This window comes from Oncorhynchus clarkii, chromosome 9, assembly GCF_045791955.1.
Source record: "Oncorhynchus clarkii lewisi isolate Uvic-CL-2024 chromosome 9, UVic_Ocla_1.0, whole genome shotgun sequence".
Lineage (NCBI taxonomy): Eukaryota > Metazoa > Chordata > Actinopteri > Salmoniformes > Salmonidae > Oncorhynchus > Oncorhynchus clarkii.
In genome coordinates, this window is record NC_092155.1 from 43,058,481 (window position 1) to 43,081,166 (window position 22,686).

Here is a 22,686-nt window from a genome sequence, read left to right on the forward strand (position 1 = left end):
ATTTGAAAGAGCAAGAACATTTCAGCAAGAACTCACAGGCGAAAAACATTAACGCCAAGATAATGGAATTCGTTTCCCTTGACAATCAACCTTTCTCTGTCGTGGATGATGTTCGCTTTTGCCGACTGGTCGAGCACAGGTACACTCTACCAAGTGTATCTCACTGATCATCCCTAAAGCCAACACCTCATTTGGCCGCCTTTCGTTCCAGTTCTCTGCTGCCTGTGACTGGAACGAATTGCAAAAATCGCTGAAGTTGGAGACTTTTATCTCCCTCACCAACTTCAAACATCTGCTATCTGAGCAGCTAATCGATCGCTGCAGCTGTACATAGTCTATTGGTAAATAGCCCACCCATTTTCACCTACCTCATCCCCATACTGTTTTTATTTATTTATTTTTCTGCTCTTTTGCACACCAATATCTCTACCTGTACATAACCATCTGATCATTTATCACTCCAGTGTTAATCTGCATAATTGTAATTATTTGTCTACCTTCTCATGCCTTTTGCACACAATGTATATATAGACTCCCCTTGTTTCTACTGTGTTATTGACTTGTTAATTGTTTACTCCATGTGTAACTCTGTGTTGTCTGTTCACACTGCTATGCCTTATCTTGGCCAGGTCGCAGTTGCAAATGAGAACTTGTTCTCAACTAGCCTACCTGGTTAAATAAAGGTGAAATAAATAAAAAATAAAATAAAAAAAATAAAGTAGGCTGTATTTTTCAGATGTTGCCCTACCGGAGTTACACAGTATTGTTGAAACGCACATCCATGAGCTACTTGCTATGGGTGTCACTGCATTTAGCTTCATGACTGATTTGGACCAGTGATGTCAGCCCCATGAGCATGCAGAGTCTGACAGCACAGTGGGTCGCCGAGTATTTCGTACTGAGGAAAGCTTGATTGCAAGCTCAGGAATGTGCTGGTTCTCATACCACTGCTGCCATTTCAATGACATTTGAGAACATGTTTGAAACATGAACACACTCCTAGATCCATTCGAACAACTGACTGGACAAATAAGCTACATCAACTGCGTTTGCAGCAGACGTGATACCCTCTGTCATGGCTAGGGTTGAATATTTGGGGGAATATTCAGAGGTGGAAACTTTCCGTGGGAATTAACAGAAACATATGCAAATGAATATTAATACCATTTAAATGTAGATGTTTTTTGCATTGGATATATTTGCCATATATGGAGATATGATAAGGTAAAAGGTTTCTGTTTCTAAGTAGACAATTGCAAATGATTAAATCCTTCCAATAGAAAAAAATGTAGTTACGAATTGAACTTTAATTAAATGAGTTGACTCTTCACATGGAATGATTTCACTGAACAACAAAAGGGAATATTGAGTAATCCATCGCATTTCAGTACTGCAGTTTCCTCTGCTTGGAGCAACAGCGAAGTGGGCAGGACAGTACAGGTTTCTTCTCTTACATCTACAAGCAGAGTCTGAACATCAGACAGGATGGCATTGTCCCCCTCTACGTGCAATGGCTACTGCTATAGGTTTCAGGAGTTTCAGGCTGCTTACCATTCTCTCCCAAAATACATCATCCAGGAGGATCTTTTTGATGGGGCTGTCCATATCAGGAGACTGTGATATGGCCATTTCTTGGAGACTCCTTCCCCTCCATGATATTGTCAAGCATTATGACAACACCATCCCAACAGGTGTTGCTGGGGCAGCTTCAATGTGGTGCTCTTATTCTTCTCACTTTGCTTGGTGAGGTAGATTGCTGCTATAACTTGATGACCCATCACATACCTAACCATTTCCTTGGCTCTCTTGTAGAGTATATCCATTGCTTTCAGTGACATGATGTCCTTGAGGAGCAGATTCAATGCATGAGCAGCACAGCCAATGGGTGTGATGTGAGGGTAGGACTCCTCCACTTTAGACAAAGCAGCCTTCATGTTCGCAGCATTGTCTGTCACCAGTGCAAATACATTCTGTGGTCCAAGGTCATTGATGACTGCAGCTCATCTGCAATGTAGAGACCGGTGTGTCTGTTGTCCCTTGTGTCTGTGCTCTTGTAGAATACTGGTTGAGGGGTGGAGATGATGTAGTTAATTATTCCTTGCCCACAAACAGTCGACCAACCATCAGAGATGATTGCAATACAGTCTGCTTTCTCTATGATTTGCTGGACCTTCACTTGAACTCTGCATCTAGCAAATGAGTAGGTAAAGCATGTCAGGTTGGAGGGGTGTATGCTGGGCGAAGAACATTCATAAATCTCTTCCAATACACATTGCCTGTGAGCATCAGAGGTGAACCAGTTGCATACACAGATCGAGCAAGACATTCATCAGCATTTCTCCAACTACGTTTCTCTATTGAGTCCCCCAAAAAATTCTGCTTGCCATCAATAAGGTGTCTGATCCATAATTTTCACCTCAAATAGAAGTAGAGGGAGTTTTGTCAGAGGTTGTGAGCGCTGAAGGAACTTTATGCTCTTGGCCAGATGATTCTGCATCTTTGTTGCATTCTTCACATATGATTTGGCACAGTATTTGCAAATTTACACAGCTTTTCCTTCTACATTAGCTGCAGTAAAATGTCTCCACACATCAGATAGTGCCCGTGGAATTTTCCTGTAAAGATCAGAAGAAAATGAGTAAAACAAATACAATTCCATGTACAGATAAATAGTTAAGCAGTTAGATGAAACAACTCCTTTGTAAGGGGCGGCAGGTAGCCTTGTCGTTAGTGTTGGACTAGTAACTGGAAGGTTGCCAGATCAAATCCCCGAGCTGACAAGGTAAAAATCTGTCGTTCTGCCCCTGAACAAGAAAGTTAACCCGCTGTTCGTTGGCCTTCATTGAAAATAAGAATTTGTTCTTAACTGACTTGCTAAGTTAAATAAGGGTAAAATAAAACAAGATTTTTTAAATAAGATGAAACATGCATGACAATATGTGTATTAAAACTCAGCAGGCTCAGGCAAGCTAAAACCCACATGGTAGCAAAAACTAACTAGCAGAAAATGTTAACAAGTTAGAAATTATTTAACCTGTTGCGTCGAGCAATCCCGTATCCGGGAGCGTAATTATAGCCTCAAGCTCATTACCAAAACGCAACGTTAACTATTCATGAAAATCGCAAATGAAATGAAATAAATATATTGGCTCACAAGCTTAGCTTTTTGTTAACAACACTGTCATCTCAGATTTTCAAAATATGCTTTTCAATCATAGCTACACAAGCATTTGTGTAAGAGTATTGATAGCTAGCATAGCATTAAGCCTAGCATTCAGCAGGCAACATTTTCACAAAAACAAGAAAAGCATTCAAATAAAATCATTTACCTTTGAAGAACTTCGGATGTTTTCAATGAGGAGACTCTCAGTTAGATAGCAAATGTTCAGTTTTTCCAAAAAGATTATTTGTGTAGGAGAAATCGCTCCGTTTGGTTCATCACGTTTGGCTAAGAAAAAAACCCGAAAATTCAGTCATTACAACGCCAAACTTTTTTCCAAATTAACTCCATAATATCGACAGAAACATGGCAAACGTTGTTTAGAATCAATCCTCAAGGTGTTTTTCACATATCTATTTGATGATAAATCATTCGTGGCAGTTTGGTTTCTCCTCTGGAAAAATGCACGCAGCTGGAGATTAAGCAATAATTTCGACGGAGGACACCAAGCGGGCACCTGGTAAATGTAGTCTCTTATGGTCAATCTTCCAATGATATGCCTACAAATACGTCACAATGCTGCAGACACCTTGGGGAAACGACAGAAAGTGTAGGCTCATTCCTGGCGCGTTCACAGCCATATAAGGAGACATTGGAACACAGCACATTCAAAATCTGGGGCACTTCCTGTATGAAATGTCATCTTGGTTTCACCTGTAGCATTAGTTCCGGGGAAACGGGAACGTTTTTTTATCCAAAAATTTAAAAAGAGCGCCCCCTATATCGAAGAAGTTAATACACTTTGCTGTTGTGCGCACCGAGGAAGAGCGGCACGGACAGACAGAACTAAAACTTTACTGATTGACATGTATGAATGAAAACCTGGTTGAGACTAAAGAAATTAACAATGAAACAGCACAGCAAGTAAGTGATTGAATTATGCTTTACTGGTAATGGGGACATACGTAAATGCCAAAAATATATATTTTTGATCAGTGTGTGTGTGTGTGTAACTATAAACTGTACTAGAAGGCTTAAAAGTCAGCAAAAGTTTTAAATATTGCTTATTGGTATCGTTTTTTTGAGGGCATGGAAAATAATCGGATATCAGCCAAAAATCGACCATTTTTTAAACATTTTTAATCAGCCCAAAAATGTCACACCTTCAGAGGTCATTCAATTCAATATTCATCAATAACATATAAAAAAGCAGTTTCTGGCTAAAGAGACAAGACCAACAAGGGAAAGCCATTAACTAATAGTACAGGAAGATTGCAATAAAAACGATACTACAGAGATACAAAATAAGTTTGTTTTTCCTCTAAGAACTTGAGGAACTTATTCAAGAACGATCTAATGTAATCTATTACAAAAATAAAGCAAACTGATGGAATATGGAGAAATATGCACAAAATTCCTCCTGAATCTCCAATACAGGAATGCTAACAATTTTCTTTTGCAGAAAATTTACTGAAGATGGAGTCGTCTATGATTCGCCGAATGACATTTTAAAAAGAGGAAGCTAATTATTTTAGGCAGATGTTATCTTTTCCGTCTCATCCTCTCCCACTGAATGAAGATTACGGTAAGGAATTCTTTCCAAATAAAAAAGATCCGTGTGAAGGCCAAATTACAGAGGAATAACTTTGAGGCTATTAAATCCTTTCAGTCTGGAAAAACCCCAGGGCTTGATGGCATACCGGTAGAGGTATATCAAGCTTTTTTTGATATACTAAAAGCTCTTGTTAGATTGTTTTAACTACTGCTATAGAAATGGTAGTCTGCCAGGTACTCAGCAGGAAGGTCTGATTTCTCTATTAAAACAAGACCCAGATAGCAAATCTAAAAAACTGGAGGCCCCTTACACTTCAATGTTGTGAACTTGTGAATCAAAAATACTAGCAAATTACATAACACTCAGAATTAAAAGGGTTTTACCAGGTATTGTTCATCCTGATCAGACAGGTTTTTTTACATGGACGATACATTGGAGATAATATACGACAACTACTAGAAATAATAGAACATCATGAAACATCCAAGAAGCCAGGCCTGGTATTTATATGGGATTTTGAAAAGGCATTTGATAAAGACTGGATTTTATTTATAAAATGGCCGGATTTTTTCCAATTTCGGTAATTCTCTTATAAAATGGGTAAAAATAATGTATAGCAACCCCAGGTGTAAAATAGTAAATAACGACAACTTCTCAGAGTTTTGAATTGTCAAGAGGATTTAAACAAGGGTGTCCACTATCACCATATCTATTTGTTATGGCCATTGAAATGCTAGCTATGAATCAGATACAATATCAACATAGTATTAGAAAGCCAAGGCTTAAAAACAAAGGTGTCCATATATGCCGATGACTCAAGTTTTATATTAAGTCTGCAAGCTAGAACCCTGCAATGTCTCATTGAAGATATAGATAACTTTTCTGTATTCTCTGGACTAAAACCTAATTATGATAAGTGTACAATATTACGTATTGAATCTTTAAAAAAAAAATACAACTTGTACCCTGCAGTTTACCTATAAATGGGCTGATGGTGAAGTAGACATACTTGGTATTCATGTCGCAAAATATATAATAAGCTCTCTACAATGAATTTCAATAGAAAACTTGTAGACAATATCCTGCAACCATGGAGGTAAATACAGTGGGGCAAAAAAGTATTGTATGGCTCTAGCCCTCACTCTCCGATCCAACAGGTCCCAGACGTGCTCAATGGGATTGAGATCTGGCCTCTTTGCTGGCAATGGCAGAACACTGACATTCCTGTCTTGCAGGAAATCAGCCATACTGCTCGTCCTGTGCGTGGTGGCATTGTCATGCTGAAGGATCATCTCAAGATGAGCCTGCAGGAAGGGTACCACTTGAGGGAGGAGGATGTCTTCACTGTAACGCACAGCGTTGAGATTGCCTGCAATGCTGTGACGCCCCAGGCCATGACTGACCCTCCACCTCGAAATTGATCCCGCTCCAGAGTGCAGGCCTCGGTGTAACGCTCATTCTTTCGACGATAAACGCAAATCCGACCATCACCCATGGTGAGACAAAACCGCGACTTGCCAGTCCTATCTGGTCCAGCGATGGTGGGTTTGTGCTCATAGGCGACATTGTTGCCGGTGATGTCTGGTGAGGATCTGCCTTACAACAGGCCTACAAGCCCTCAGTCCAACCTCTCTCTGCCTATTGTGGACAGTCGGTGCAGTGATGGAGGGATTGTGCATTCCTGGTGTAACTCTGGCAGTGGTTGTTGCCATTCGGTACCTGTTTTGCAGGTGTGATGTTCGGCTGTACCAATCCTGCGCAGGTGTTGTTACATGTGGTCTGCCACTGCGGTGACAGTATGGACATTGCAATTTATTGCCCTGGCCACATCTGCAGTCCTCATGCCTCCTTGCAGCATGCCTAAGGCAAGTTCACACAGATGAGCAGAGACCTGGGCATCTTTCTTTTGGTGTTTTTCCATAGTCAGTAGAAAGGCCTTTAGTGTCCTAAGTTTTCATAATTGTGACCTTAATTGCCTACTGTCTGTAAGCTGTTAAGTGTCTTAACGACCGTTCCACAGGTCATTAATTGTTAATGGTTTATTGAACAAGCATGGAAAACAGTGTTTAAACCCTTTACAATGAAGATCTGTGAGGTTAATTCGTAAAAATCTAAATATCTTTGAAAGACAGGGTCCTGAAAAAGGGACGTTTCTTTTTTTGCTAAATTTATATAATGGATATGAATTGGGTGGGTTGAGATTATTAAATATAAAAGCACTAAACCTCTAAAAGTTTCACTTATTCAAAGGTTTTCCTTGAAACCTAAATGGTTCTCAAGTAGATTACTAAGAAAAGCTCATCCACTGTTTAAAATGTGCCTTTATGCAGATTGCCATGTCTCATTGTCAATTAATTGAAAATGATACTTTTTCAAAGTATCTCTCTTTTTCAAACAAGAATAGCAGAGCTGGCTACAATTTCAATTTCATCCCCCTGAAAAGATATAGAAACTTGACAATCAACTGACTGGCTTTCTTGATGTCTATAGTATTCTCTCTGGTTTGCAATCTGGTTAATGCTCAGTTTATGGATGTGTCACTTCAACCCTAGCATCAAAAACATAGCTCAGGCAGTAGGAAGCTCTCTCCATGTATATGCAGATGATACAGTCTTGTACTCAGCTGGCCTCTCCCCGGATTTTGTGTGAAATGCTCTACAACAAAGCTTTGACTGTCACAACTTTCTCTGCCCTTTACCTTGGTTTTTGCGATGTTCAAAACAAGGTTATGTGATTTGGTAAGAAGAATGCCCCTCTCCCCACTGGTGTGATTACTACCTCTGAGGGTTTAGAGCCTGAGGAGCAAGTTACATCATACAAGTATTTGGGAGAATGGCTAGACGTTACACTGTCCTTTTGTCAGCACATATCCAAGCTGCAGGCCAACGTTAAAATCTAGACTTTCATCGATGGTAATCGCTCCTCTTTCACCCAAACTGATAAACTAACCCTGATTCAGATGACCCTCCTACCCATGCTATATTACGGAGATCAGCAGGTAAGGGTGCACTCGAGCTGCTTGATGTACTTTACCATTTGGCAATCCGATTTTCCACCAATGCTCCTTATAGGATACATCACTGCACTCTATACTTCTCTGTAAACTGGCCATCTCTGTATACCTGACGCAAGACCCACTGGTTAATGCTTATTTATAAAAACACTCAACACCCTAGGCCTCACTCTCCCCTGTCTGAGATTACTACTGCATGTCTCATCCTTCACACACACACACACCCGTTCTGCCACATTCTGTTAAAGGTCCCCAAAGCGCACACATCCCTGGGCCACTCCTCTTTTCAGTTTGCTGCAGCTAGAACAAGCTGCAACAAAACACTGAAACTGGACAGTTTTATCTCCATCTCTTCAGTCAGAGACTCAAATCATGGACACTCTTACTGACACTTGGGAGTATTTTGCGTGATGTATTGTCTCTACCTTTTTTGCTCTTTGTTGTCTGTGTCTAACAATGTTTGAACTGTTTGTGCTGCTACCATGCTATGTTGTAATCTTTAGGTCTCTCTTTATATAGTGTTGTGGTGTCTCGTCATGATGTGTTCTGTCCTACATATTTTTTTTTTTATCCCAGCCCTATCCCCACAGGAGGCCTTTTGCCTCTTGGTAGGCTGTCACTGTAAATAATACATTTGTTCTTAACTTCTGTAGGGTAGGGGGCAACATTTGCAATTTTGGATGAAAAGCATGCCCACATTAAACTGCCTTCTACTCAGGCCCAGAAGATAGGACATGCATATAATTAGTAGATTTGGATAGAAAACACACTAAAGTTTCCAAAACTGTTAACATAATATCTGTGAGTATAACAGAACTGATTTCGCAGGGAAAGACCTGAGAAAAATCCATTCAGGAAGTAGAATTTTTTGTTTGTTGTAGTTTTCTATTCAATGCCATTACAGTATCCATTGACTTAGGACTCAAATTGCAGTTCCTATGCCTTCCACTAGATGTCAAGTCTTTAGAAATGGTTTCAGGCTTGTATTCTGAAAAATGAGGGAGTAAGAGCAGTCTGAATGAGTGGACCCTGCCGTGTCAGAGCTTTTTCATGCGCGCGGCTGAGAGTGCCTTTCTTGTTTACCTTTTATATTAACGAAGTTATTGTCCGGTTGAAATATTATCAATTATTTAGGCTAAAAACAACCTGAGGATTGAATATTAACATCGTTTGACATGTTTCTATGAACTTTACAAATACAAATTGGATTTTTTGTCTGCCTGTTGTGATTGTGTTTGAGCCTGTGGATTACTGAAGAAAACACGTGAAAGAAAATGAGGTTTTTGGATATAAAGAGAGACTTTATCGAACAAAAGGAACATTTATTGAATAAATGAATGTCTTCTGAGTGCAAACATATGAAGATCAAAGGTAAGTGATTAATTCTCTCTCTATTTCTGACTTGTGTTACTCTTCTACTTGGCTGGTTACTGTTTGTAATGATTTGTATGCTGGGCTATGTTCTCAAATAATTGTAAGGTATGCTGTCGCCGTAAAGCATTTTTGAAATCTGACACAGTGGTTGGATTCACAAGAAGCTCATCTTTAAACCTATGTAAAATAGTTGTATATTTTCTGAATTTTTAAAACGAGTATTTCTGTATTTGAATTTGGCGCTCTGCAAACTCTGGATGTTGGCCAGAGAGGTTACCCTAGAGAGGTTAACGGACTTGCCTAGATAAATTCAAAAAGGTGCAGAGAGGACCCCTCCTTCTCTTCCACTTATTCAGTGTTACCAACTTAGCAACTTTGTTGCTATATTTAGCGAGTATTCAGACCCCTCTAGCAACACATTTTCAAAATAGCGACTAGCGACAAATCTAGTGACTTTTTCTGGTGTTATTGGAGACTGACATGAAAGCACTATCGTTCTTACTATTCTCAACAAGCAGCAGGTGCTGCTGTGGGCCCCACCCCCGTCCCAAAGCCCTCACATGCGGCCCAGTCCTCACGCAGCAGTCCCTTCCAGCTGCAGTCAGAGCAGGAGATGTTCACCCCTCCGCGTCCAGACTGCAAATTAATTGCGTATGCGGGAAGCCGCCGCTGGCTTATTCCACCCTGGCTTACTTTAAAAAAATGTAAACCTGAATTAGGGCCAGACTAGTTACCATAATTCTCACATTGCCATTGACAGTTTTTTTTCTATTGTCTCTTTTTGGTCCATTTAGATTGTATACAAAAAAAACAAAAAAAAAGTTATGGTTAAAAATGTTCATGTTTTACTGTTGCTTGTTGTAGGCTCCTAAGTGGACCCATAAGGTTAAAAATCAAACCAAATTAAGAAAACTAAACTAAGTAACTCCGCCAGAGTGTCTCTTTTGGGTCACTTTTGCCGGTCCCAAGCCTGGATAAAGGAGGAGGGTTGGAATTGTGACATAAAAATTTAAAAAAGAATGCCGAAAGTTCATTTGTAGTTCTAAACATATTTAGGGTGTTTTTTACTCACTTTCTGTCTCTCTCACGACCTATAGCGTCCATCACAATTACATGGCCAATTATGCAGATTAGACGATGGCGTCATTTAGCGACTTTTAGGACAGCCAATAGCTACTTTCTTTACTGAGGAGTTGGCAACATTGCACTATTCAAAGCACACACACACACACCAGGGAGCCGGCCAATTGTCCGGGAGAAGAAAGAAAATCCCTTTGTAAAATATCTATATATTTTTTTGCCTAGTCATTGATGGAAATACCAGTCAATGGAAATACACTTGACCGGTCATGCTTAAACGGCTTGTAAACGGAAAATGTCAGATGGCGCAAGAGAGCTGTTGCCAGAGCTTCTCAAACTGCTCATTTGTTGCTGCTGGAATGAAGCGTGCTTTTATAATCATTGCGTAACAATGCTAAGCGCAACCGCGTGTTAACTGTTTAAGGCCACGATTAAAAATAGCTACCATTTTAATTTCAACAGGTAATTGAAGCGCGCTTCCCATTCGCTATTCAAGTGCATATAGGCAACGGTAGGCAGGCTTCAGCGCGTCACACACACCACTTTACAATGAGCTGGAGGCAGTACGTATTTTGAAAACACATACTTAATTGTTTGAAACCTAAAAGTTTTACATTACGAGGCATGTCTTACCTTGCGTCAAATTAAAATCCATGGAAACATAAAGGCAATTTTATAAAGAGACTTCCATATGACATTAAAACCAGTAACCTATTTCTCTCTGGTTCTATTGGTTTTCAAATCAACTATCTTTCATTGGCTAGTAGCCAAAGGCACAATCCCAGTCATTTTAGCAACCTATGCTAGTTGTTGCATCTATACATATCCCCTCAACATTTTTAACAGATATTTTAATCTCTGTCACAAGAAACCACTTTTTACAACAGTGTTTCCCGCTAATTGCATTGTGGAACAAACATTAGTAGTATCATATAGTATCATATAGTAGCCTAAACCTATCACTGTTACATTGAGCTGGGTGAATGGAATATGAATGAGTCATCCAATATGCTGTAATAGAAATAAGGCCAAACATACAAAGAACAACAAAAAAAAAAAAACTGTCCTCCCTCATCTTAAATGACACTGACTTGGCCTTATGTAATGGAAAAACAATACATCACTCCTTGTGATGTAATGCAATTAACAGTCTTTGCATAACTGGGCAGCAGAGAGAGGCAGAGCTAGAAGTATATGCCAAGGCTAACAATGTGTCAGGGTTGGATTACGATACACTGTTTACTGACAGGACCAGACCTGTAGACAAAGTGAGCCCAATCATGTCTAAGGGCTTTCCTACCTCACAGAAACACTGGGATACATACAGTACAACCCCAGTTACATTAAAGGGGTATGTGTACTGTTTTTATAGGGCTCTCAAATCACACTTATTTTTTTTTTATATAGAACATCCAATTTTGTTGTTTTTCTAAGTCCGCAATAATGTTTAAAATTGAAGAATTTTCCATTTTTGGGTGTAGTCACCCGGTGTTGCCGTAGCGCTCGTGTGATTGCAAAGTTTGCAAAACCAATGGCCACTGGATTGATGCAAATAATCATGATTTCATTCTGCCAGCTACTTTGTAGTTAACATTTCATTGAGAATATTTCTGGGAAAGCCTTTCCATCTCTACCAGAAGGTTACTATTAGCATAATCGCTACCAGCTACACAAAGTGTAGACCTGCGTGTGCGCCGCCCACATACACAGAGACAGGGCTATTCCTGTGCAGTTACAGAAAGTTGCATGAAAATACGAAACACATTTTGTTCATGTCTTATGATTCTCTTGGGCAAACAATTACATTTTCTAATAAGCTCAATGATTTAATAAAAATGTCCTATTAAGTTCAATGCATATTTTTATATTCAACAGAAACAAAATAAAAATGGTTCAACTTTGTTTCCATTGAACATGCCATACAGATAATGGGATTTTAATTCATTATATGAAGAGTGCCTTGCCTTGGTCCTCCTCTTTTTGATGACCAATTTACCCCTTTTACCAAAGAGCACCTTCTGTCTACCAAAATCTACTATTGTGTACCTTACCAGCGCTTCCCTATTCCTTTTTTTCTACATATTTTTTATATTGTTGAATTCTGTTATAAATGTCTTTATTCCGGATTTTATAGGGCCCTATGTTTATCCATGTACACTCTGTATACCAGGGATATCCAACCTTTTCTAGCATGAGCTAGTCATTTGTTTTTAGCTTTCAATTAGGAATATTCTGCTCTTCACCACTCCCCTGCAACTCTTCCCCAGGTCCTTCGCGTACAAGAGAAAATAGTGCCCTACATTTTCTGCCAATACACATGTTAAAAATAATGGTTCATAAACAACTCTAAAGGGGGCCCTGTAAAATGTGATCTTTTCCCCCAAATTCTGGTTGATATTTTCCCAAATGATATTCTCACTTTTAGATTTTTTTTTGGGGGGGGGGTTTCACTCAAAATTATAATTGTTCATAGAGGAACTAAATTCCCCTTTAATTGTGCATCTAGCGAGTGAGGTATGTGCCGTATTAGCTACGGTTCTGAAGGCTAAAATTGAATGTACTTTCCGATTTGTTTGGCAAGCTACTCATAGGTGGGCTGGTAGCTCACGATCGATCTGTTATAGACCCCAGGTGTACACTATAGTGCAGGAGTTAGTCTTCAATTGACATCTTAATGATACCAGAGGGCCTGGATGAGAAACATTGCACTAACTTGGGTTACAGTTAGTCAAAAACCTATTTGTGATTTAGCCAACTCTGTTGTATTTGTTGTCAAGCCAGATCACATAGGCTATCCTAATGGCTAGCATCAACAAATGTTTTTCATTTAGGACTTAGCTAAAGCATACAGACCTGGCAATCAGGCTAGCAGATTTTGCTTTAGGCTCTTTTTGATAAAAACAACTATAGAGAGGGAAAGAAACCCTCATCTTTCTTCCTTTCCACACAACTCCTCCTGTGGGGTTTTCACTGATGAATCGTGCTGCTGTTTTGTCAAAGAAATACTGTAGACAAAGAAGCAGCCCGGACACACACACACACACACAAAAGATGTAAAACACAAACAGACTAGAGGGAAGACTTGTCAGAGTTGTGGATCCCTGGGAAGAGTCAAACAGCAGAATGAAAGACGCTGGCAGCAGCCTATTCCTGAGAGGCAAAGCTCTCATGATGCATTTTCGAGCTCATCACTCAGCTTGGTGAAATTAAATTCACATCACTCACAGCCTTTTTTCTGTGCCAATGCAGTGCATATCATCGTGATCCAACCCAGCTTCAATGTCAGGTTAGCCGACACAACCGTGAGCAAAGAGCTTTTAAGGAACTTTCTAAAACACAGATGCTAAGTAGCTCATAGAACACAACTTCCAGCTATAGAGACTTGAATTCAAGGAAGAAAATTATGGTTGGTGGGAAGAGGATAGCAATGGAGGAATTATCCGTAACAAAAAGAGCAAGCTAATTGGAAGGTTAACAATGACCTTGTTAGCTTCCCAGGAAGGGGTCGGGTCACTGTTTCAATTGTACAGGGAGAGGAGCTGCCTTTTCAGACAAGAGACACAACAAGCCCTATTCACCGGTACATGACCTTGGTTTGTGAAACAATTGTATAGAAATATATGGCAAGTGTATAATATAAGTGTCTCTTTCTCCATGTAGAGTATGGGGGGAAAAAACTGCACTACACCTCACGAAGATCAACGGGGGAAACCAGTCAATGGAGTGACCACATACCTGGGAATTGAGAAACTGAAATTCAAAGAAAACACGACAACAGAGAATGTTATTTTTGCACAACCTGAACAAGGTTTGGGCATTATACTGTATACCAGGGTATTTTGAAAAAAAAAGAAAAAAAACAGAATGGTTTTCAATACTGTCAAGCTTTTATAAATAAATTTGAATATTTGCATCTACTTTTTAAGTAAATACCTGTAGTCAACTTGTGCAATACGGTGGAAGATAAAGTAGATCGCTGTCTTCATTTTACATGTCACAATTTTTCATTATGAAGCTTACTGGTAGTGCCCAGTCATGTGGCGTCTGTTTTCAAGCACACAATGAGACAGGAGACTTGTGAGTAACTCACTGCTGTGCAGCTCGCACCAGGTGATCTAGTTACCGTATGGAATTCACAACTAAATGTTTGACAGGTAGATTTCTTATAAATATTAACTGTTTAAAATGTGCTAAATGTTCTGCAGTTGCACAATTGGTTTGCTAATTTAGTAGCTTGTTAGCTATCTAGCTAAGTGGTTAGCTTCTTCCAAAATCCAGCTTTGCTTGTTAACAGCAGAGAATCCCCTTCGGGATCAAGAGCCTTGCTGTCAAATGTTTGTTTTGTGCATGCAGAAAACTGAGTAGCATTTAGGCCAGAGCCTCGTTAGCATTCTCTATGGGGACTCTCCGTGTACTTGTTAGCAATGCTAACCTTCAGATTACAAAAGCTCAGTGGGGTTTGAAAATAGCGCCCGTTGTGTTCAGTGTCAGTATTACCAAATATCCCGCTATAGCACAAGGTCGTTATGATGGCATTACAATCTGGATACCGCCCAAGCCTAAACTGATATATTGCAATGTTGATCGCCATATCTTGCAGATGTTTTACAAATCTGTCCTTGAGAGTGTCCTATCATTTGGCCTGTTATGTGAAAGACCAAACTGCAGCAGCACATAAAAACAGCGGGCAAGATAAATGGTATAGGCCAAGAGTCGGCCAACAGCCAGTACACAAATCTCATACTCCAAAAACATGACAAACATTTTACGGAAGGATAATTCTAAAAAGGACAGTACCGACCTCCTCTTAAATTAACCCAAAGCAGCCGCAGCCTGACTGGGGGGAAAATACTTATTGAAAAGAAACAAATAGATAGCCATTAGGCTGTATAATGCAAAGACTATTGATTGGTTTGAAGGGAGTGTGTATTGAACATCCACTGTAAATATGTAACCCATTGCACTTTTCATATCAATTTTATTGTGTACCATTCTGTGTTTGTCTTTTAAGCACATGACCAAACGAATTTCCCCCTGGTGGGATAATAAAGTAATAAAGTTAATCTAATCTAAGGAGTTATGACATTTCAAACATGCATTGTATCCTCCTCCTGAATGAATCCCCGGCAGCAATGGAGACCACCTGGGACGGGTCGGGGGAGGGGTTGAGGTCTGGTTGTCTCGTGTCCTCAAAACCCACATGACAAACGAGGGAGGGGAGTACATAGACTAAACCCTGCTAAAATAGGGCCACCCAACATCATCTAGATTCTAGATGAGGTAACGCAGGGTCAAGGGACACCACAGACATGGTCAGAAGGATACGAGCCCAGCCCCCAGCACCCTCAGGACAGCGCCAGAGTCCAGACAAGACCGCAGCACCCTCAGGACAGAGCCAAACAGCCGGACTGAAGGTCATGGGGGACAAGGCCACCAGGCTGGAAACAGGAAGCGAGAGGAGTCGCATAGGGCTGCCCTTAGAACAGCATCAATTAGTCAGGGCATGGACTCTACAAGGTGTCAAAAGTATTCCACAGTTGTGTCAAGTTGGCTAGATGTCCTTTGGTGCAGTGGGCCATTCATGATACACACAGGAACTGTTCAGCGTTAAAAACCCAGCAGCATTGCAGTTCTTGACACACTCAAAACAGTGCACCTGGCACCTACTTCCATACTCCGTTCAAAGGCACTTAAATATTTTGTCTTGCCCATTCACCCTCTGAATGGCACACATACACCATGCAGGTTTCAATTTCTATAAGCTTAACATGTCTCCTCCCTTTCATCTACACTGTTTTTAGTGGATTTAACAAGTGACATCAATAAGGGATCATAGCTTTCACCTGGATTCACCTGTTCAGTCTGTAATGGAAAGAGCAGGTGTTCCTGCTGTTTTGTACGCTCAGTGTATTTTACAAGCTATAGCACACAATATTTTACAAATGCATGTTTTTAAAAAGGACCAAAGAGTTTGATCTGCCTCATGTTTTCATTTTCGCCTTGGGGGAAAAAAAAATAGAGATACTGGTATTGTCCCAGCCATAGAATCTCGCTACAGTTTCTTCGTCACTTCCTCACACAAATAAACACACACGTTGAGATAAAGGCCACACACACAAAACGTGAGATGTCACACATCTCTGTGTGTCTACCATGTCCCTTAGGGTGGTGGTGGTTGGGGGGTGGGGGGGGGGTCAGGGTTTGTCGAGTTAATTTTGTACGTGTCGTGTTGCCTAAGCCACTTCAACACAATGGTTGCAACTCTCTTCCACCAAAAGAGAAAGAGAGGGAGTGAAAGGCATTTTTTCATCTGCGAAGGCAAGAAAAGTGAAGGGGGGGGGGGGGGGGGGGGAATGCTTAAGGAGGCCACTGAAACGAAAGACAGCTGCTTGCATAAGTTGACTTACATAAGAGCTGGCTAATGCCGCTATTATTTACAAGTAAAGTTTTATGAGATATGCTTAAACAAAGATGCACACACAGTTAGGCATGCACGTCAGCGTAGGTTGAATGCCCTGTTTTTGCTTGTCCTTATAAAAACACAAAAAGGAAATCCAGTAGTGAACATTGAAATGGGCCTAGTTCCCGACTACAGTACAGTATACAGTCCAGGGCACAGTGGGAAGTCGCCCTCTGATGTCCTGAGACCTGTCTGTCTCCCAGGGCACAGAGCCTCAGTCAGGCACTTTGATGAACGCCTAAAGGGCATGCATCAAAAGGGACACATAGGGGGAAGTGGGCAGTGCAGCCCTTCTGATGTATTGCTAAATATGGATGCAAGTCTGTCCCTTTGATAGAGTCGGTCTACAATGTGCTGTACCTCTCAAACTCTTTGTATCAGTAACCTCTACCATTTCATCACTAAGTAAACATTGAAAAAATTACTCAACTTAAGCTGATCAATTTGTTTGTATAACAAAAAAGGCATGTTTGGTAAGACTAAACTACCTACAGAGAGAAAACAAAAACAAAGCATTGTCATAAAACAATTGTTTTGCTTTGGTGGTTCATAACGTAAATAGATTCTTTAACAACCCCCCCCCCCCCCCAAATACACATAATAGCCAGTAGAGCTGGCCGATACGGACAAAAATCCATAACAATAAACTGTCTGAATTTATGTGATAATGATCAATAGAACAAGTGACCCGATTCAGAAAACTAGGCAGGCGTATGTCGCAAGTCACTACTTCACAGGGGAGCCGTTTGAACGTAAGTGTTTGTTTTTTTTATACCAAAATGTGTTTTTTTGGGCAGAAATGCCTTCTTGAACATGTGAACTTTCATGTGCCTTAATAACAAACTTGTAGGCCATCTGTAAATACGAATACAATTGTTAAATTACGAGCCTTGTTGGTTAAGCCACAGAAAAAGTGAGCAACCTTCCCACTAGCCATGATTGGCTGAGACAATGAGTGGGCTGGACATGCCGAGAGAGGAGTTTGGATTGGTTTGCCATAGAAGCTAATCAGTCTGTGTTGGTAATCCTGTCGAACACGGCTTTTAAAAAAACAGTGTAGTGGAGCTGCATAAGTGTGGCTCACGGTTTGATATCATTGGAATTAGTGTATGATCGCTAAAGAGATGGAGGAAACACCGGTCTCTGGATTACATCTGTAAACTTAGAGAAACCGTGGCATGCCATTCCTGACTTTGAGATGTGTCCATGCACAATGATGTATACATTTAAAATAAACATGTAACGCTAGACAAATTGACAGAAAGTGGTTTCATTTCAAGCTAGCGTACTGTTCGCTAGCTAGCTAACCTTAGCTGGCTGGCTCCCTAGCTGACGTTATTATTCTTTACCCAGAGTCGTGTGCTGTTCTAATAAGAGCCTAATGTTATCTAGCTAACATTGAACATGGTTGGTTTGCTCTCAGCACTGTGGCATTGTTGGCACTGTTTATTGTTTAACTAGTTAACTTTGGTTGGCTGGCTCGTTAGCTAAAGTTACGAGACGTGTGTACAACACCCATTGAATATGGCCGGTGTCAGTCAATGTCTGCAAACAAGCGTAATGAAATTGTTGCCAGCAGAGCTTGTTAGGCTGTTTTCATGTTATCCAGACGTAAACAAATCATCGGACAGAGCGTCAAGTGTGTGTGCTTCGAGAGAGCGAAACGAGATAGGTGGGGCTAAAGCTTAGGGTGAGGGTGTGAACGATGCTGAATGGGCATAGACAAAGAAGAGCTCTTCACTAGATAGCAAAACATTCAAAGGTGATTTTACAAGTTTACAAGTTGATCAACTTTCGAAGCAGGATTACTTTCCCATTGTTCTACAAATGCAGTGTATGATATACCAATTTGTAGCTCCGAGTCGCTACTTTCATAATGTAAAAAACACCATTTCAAAATGTTGTTACATAAGACCAAATCCAGGTGTCGAGTCACATATGTTTATAACGTTAAATAGATGATCTGGTACTTTTGTATATTCTTTAGCCAGAAGGTCTGAAAGTAGCCCTCATGGGCCAAAAGTGGTCCCAGGAAATTGCGGAACACGTCACATGTGCAGATATGTGCACCACGTCATTGCGCTCTCTCTCGCTCTGCTGTGTGCACCTTGCTAGCGATCACTAAAATGGCGACGGGCTGAAGCTCATTCGCTAGAACTCGAAATGCTAGGGGGCTGGCCCACGTGGGAGAAAATGTAGGGGAAACGGCTAGGCAGGGCTTCCAGAAAAAACAGTCACTTTCAAATGTTGTGGCTAATTAAGGTAAGACAGTAATTCTGTTCATAGATTATGCAGGTATGAACTACATATTGACACATCCAGCCCCAAAGCAAGAGGTTTAAAAAAAATACTTGGTAGTTGCCAAAGTACCGGAGCAGGTCTTTAATGTGCACCACAGTTTTATCTTTTAAACTATTACTAATAGTAGTTTGATGGTTGTGGTCATCAATTGTCCCATTAACAAATCACCCATGTTAGCAAACATTTCATTTCAAACGTCACATTTTTCTATTATAGGCTACTTATCGTAATGAACGATATCAGCAAAACGCCTGCGATCGGTGTCAATAATGTTCCGTTTGTCGTGCCAGTTCTAGTACCCAGATAGATCATTAGCTTACATTCAGCCTAGTGGCGAGGCAGGCAGACGGGGGCAGATTGAAAATAGCTCCCTGATGACTCTATTAAAAGCTTCTCCGTTTGTGACCCGCTGCGGTGAACAATGCTGACCCCGGGTCCCGAAGGTATTTTTAGGAGATAAACCCAATGCCAACAGAGGATTTTCTAAAACAGGAAGCCTAATCCCCTCCCACGTACCTGAGGAACAGACACACGTCACCAAACTCCAGGGATATGTAAGGCCACACAATTCTATTGTGTAATTATTTTTTTAAATAGGTTGTACAACATGACTATCTTCTCTACACCAATAAACTATAGTGGATGTGAAAAAAAGAAGAGAAGAAGTACCATCCAATCCGGGTTTTAGCAAAGGGTCACTTGGACACAACAGACAGATTCGGTAAGGAAGGAGAACTAAAAGGAGTGGTCTGGGAGGGGGATCACATATCCCTGTGTGGGTTGGTGGGGACAAACAGGGTTTCTGTTGAACAATCCCCTGCTCACTGGTACATCATCAACAGTGGTGCTGTCGCCTAGATTCGGACAGACACCCTACCTTCCCTTACCATTCAAACAGACTTATATACACTCAGCAGACAGACGGACACCATATCCAGCGACCCACACGTACCAAAAGAGATGGGCATACACACATGCACAACCCCTTCCCATCTTCTATTCAACGCACAAACACACAACGAAGTAAAAACAAATATCTTAAGTTGTTTTTAAGTTGTGAATGTTGAGGAGTTACAGAGATAGAGAGACGGACCTAAAAACATTGAAATCAGCAGCCTGAAAAGTGCCAGAACGACAGGCTATTATATCAATGACCTTAGCCTCTAAATATTTCCGACCGTTCCATCAAGAAACAGGCAAAAACAGTGGTCTTATTTATTTGGTTTCAGAAAGCGCTCCAAAAGAGCTCTTCAACGGACTCGGCGGTCAACTGGCGTGGATCTTAGAACAGTTAGCCAATCAAATGACTTAAAACATGCATTTAACAATATCCTGAGTGAATTAGCTAGTGACTAGTAATTGAAAAACTAAAACAAAAAAATGGTCACTATAAAAATGTATTTGTTGGAAAATGAATCAATCAACGAAGCATCACGGTCAAAAGAGAACCTATCTCCAAAAGTGAACATTTTCAGGAAATGGAAAACATGGACAAATTTGACCTTGAACATACACACAAAACAGGTAAGTGTTATAAAATCCCAGTCTTACTGGCAGCTACTCAATTACATAAACCAGAACATTCCAAGTACAAGAATCATGGTGATCCCAGTCTATGGACTGCCTGCTGGGATCTCATATAGGCCATGTGAGTGATATGCCTATATCTGTTCTGCTGGGCTCTCTTTTTGACCTCTACTTACTCTTCAGAGAAGCCTTTACCCAGGCGGAAAGATGCCCCTCCACTCGGTCTAGTACAGAACAGTACGTACAGACCATTTGGACATAAATAATGGAGCTAGGGTGGATGGGGTTCAGCAAGAAGAGCAGAGATGGTGCAGCTCTAGAGCCATTTAGTGTATATTTCTACATGTGTCTTTACACCTGTATCAGGGACTTAGCCTGTTGGGTGTAAGAGGGAGGGGACAGTGCACAAACCTCATGATTAAGAGGAGACAAGGAAGGGACAGAGTTATAAGCTTGGGGAGTTTGAGGGTTGAGATAAACAGGAGGAGGAGTGCTGCTCCTCTTTTCGGGCAGACAGGGAGTGAGGCGAGTGCGTAGGAGAGACAGTTGGGCTAGGTGTCATGTCACCCTCCCTCGCCCGCGGTCTCCCGCTGTGCTTGTTAGCAGGAACAGAGTGAGTGAGCGAGCGCCGGCAGCAGCCACCCTTCGGACGCTCTTAAAGGAGAGGGCCTTTTAAAAATGTTCCTGACAGATCACATCTGGTATCCGTGTGTTGAACTGAGGTGAGAAAAGCCAGAGGGTATAGACATACTCTGAGCACATCGTTCTCTTGTGTGGTTAAGACTTTTCAACATGCACCAAGTGGGGTAAGAAAAGACACTTCCGGCAACCACAAAGCTAATGGGGTGGTTGATTAAAGGTAAAGAAATCAACTGCCGCAGAAATCATCATGGCTGGTCAACATGACAATGGACATGGAGCTGATGTGGCAGCTTGAACACAAATTGATCCCTCCCCAAAAAAGATTACAAGAGCAAAGGAGAAAGAACAAGTGTGATGGATTAAAAAGACAGACGGTTTCTTCTTCACAGAACACGCAATGTTGTGCCTGGGACAGACTTGGGTTCAAATACTATTTAGGGTATTTCAATTACTTTCAAATACATCTGGGACTGGTAGATAGAGTTCATTAGATACATGATCTAAAAAGGGAGATTAAGCAAATGTACTGAAATTCCTTTCAACAAAATAACTGTTAAAACCAGGGGATCAGGGCAGGGCAAAGAGCCTAATCACTCAGCACAACACACCTTTCAATCCCATTAACACCACATTTAGATAGTTGAATCTCTGGTAGGACTAAATCCCAATTCTTATTCTCGCAAAATATGGTTATTCAACAAAAAAACTGGAGGTAAGATGTTGAGGCAGATAGACTAAATTACCTAAACAAAATGTACACAATATAACATAAGTTATATACGTTCTTGTGTCACATCAAAACAACACCGCCAAACCCACAGGTTAAACTAGTTTTGAATTTCAGATCTCACTTTTAGTATGCCATAATTATTATAACTCACTATTGGAAGTTAATTGTTATTTTGTCTGTTGTAGAATTGCAACAATAAACCACCCTCCATTACCAATGCTTTAACAACCCCCCCCCCGGAACACGCTGACTGTAGTTACGAAAACCCACGCGTTTCATAACACGCGCTCACCGCAATGGCAATGCAGTCTGAACACCAGCGATGTGCACTAGGCTCTCATTGCCCAGTTGACACAGACAGCCAAAACACGACCCGATGTCCCCACAATGAAAACCCCCACAATTAAATTAGGCATGTAACCGAAAAAAGTATGCTCACCTTTCGTATTCACTGCGTGAAATGTCTTGAATAATTTACATTCAATTTTCAATAAATGTTCAGTTACATGCAGGTTTAAATTTCTTTAATCAGTTTCTTGAGGAACAGCGATGCTATCGGTCCCCTTCAGGAATACAAACAACAACAAAAAAACCAATACGAGAGTTCCGGAAACGCACTGCCAAAATGTTTAAACATTCGTCGACGGGGGGAACAAATTGAGTGAGACACAGGGTCGAGTTTGCGTAACACATTAATATGAATAAAGTTAAATAATGCATTAATTGTGCAAACTGGTTATTATTATGTTGATTCAAGTATGGTTTTGCTTTTGCTACACGTTGAGCTAAACTGCACTTTAAACAAAAATGTAATATCCAATTGCTATACCATCTAAATGAAGCA

The 22,686-nt window shown here is 40.7% G+C and overlaps 1 protein-coding gene across 2 annotated transcripts in view; it reads right to left on the bottom strand.

Annotated features, from left to right (window-relative positions):
- The window catches only part of LOC139416359 (helicase ARIP4-like), a 66,091-nt gene extending 43,665 nt beyond the window's left edge, over positions 1–22,426 (bottom strand). The window contains exon 1 of one of the 2 annotated variants that reach the window (XM_071164891.1): positions 22,282–22,426. The gene's annotated coding sequence lies outside the window, so the exon portion shown is untranslated. The remainder of the gene's footprint in view (positions 1–22,281) is intronic. The other variant, XM_071164890.1, reaches the window with a different exon arrangement.
- Positions 22,427–22,686: the final 260 nt, after the last annotated feature.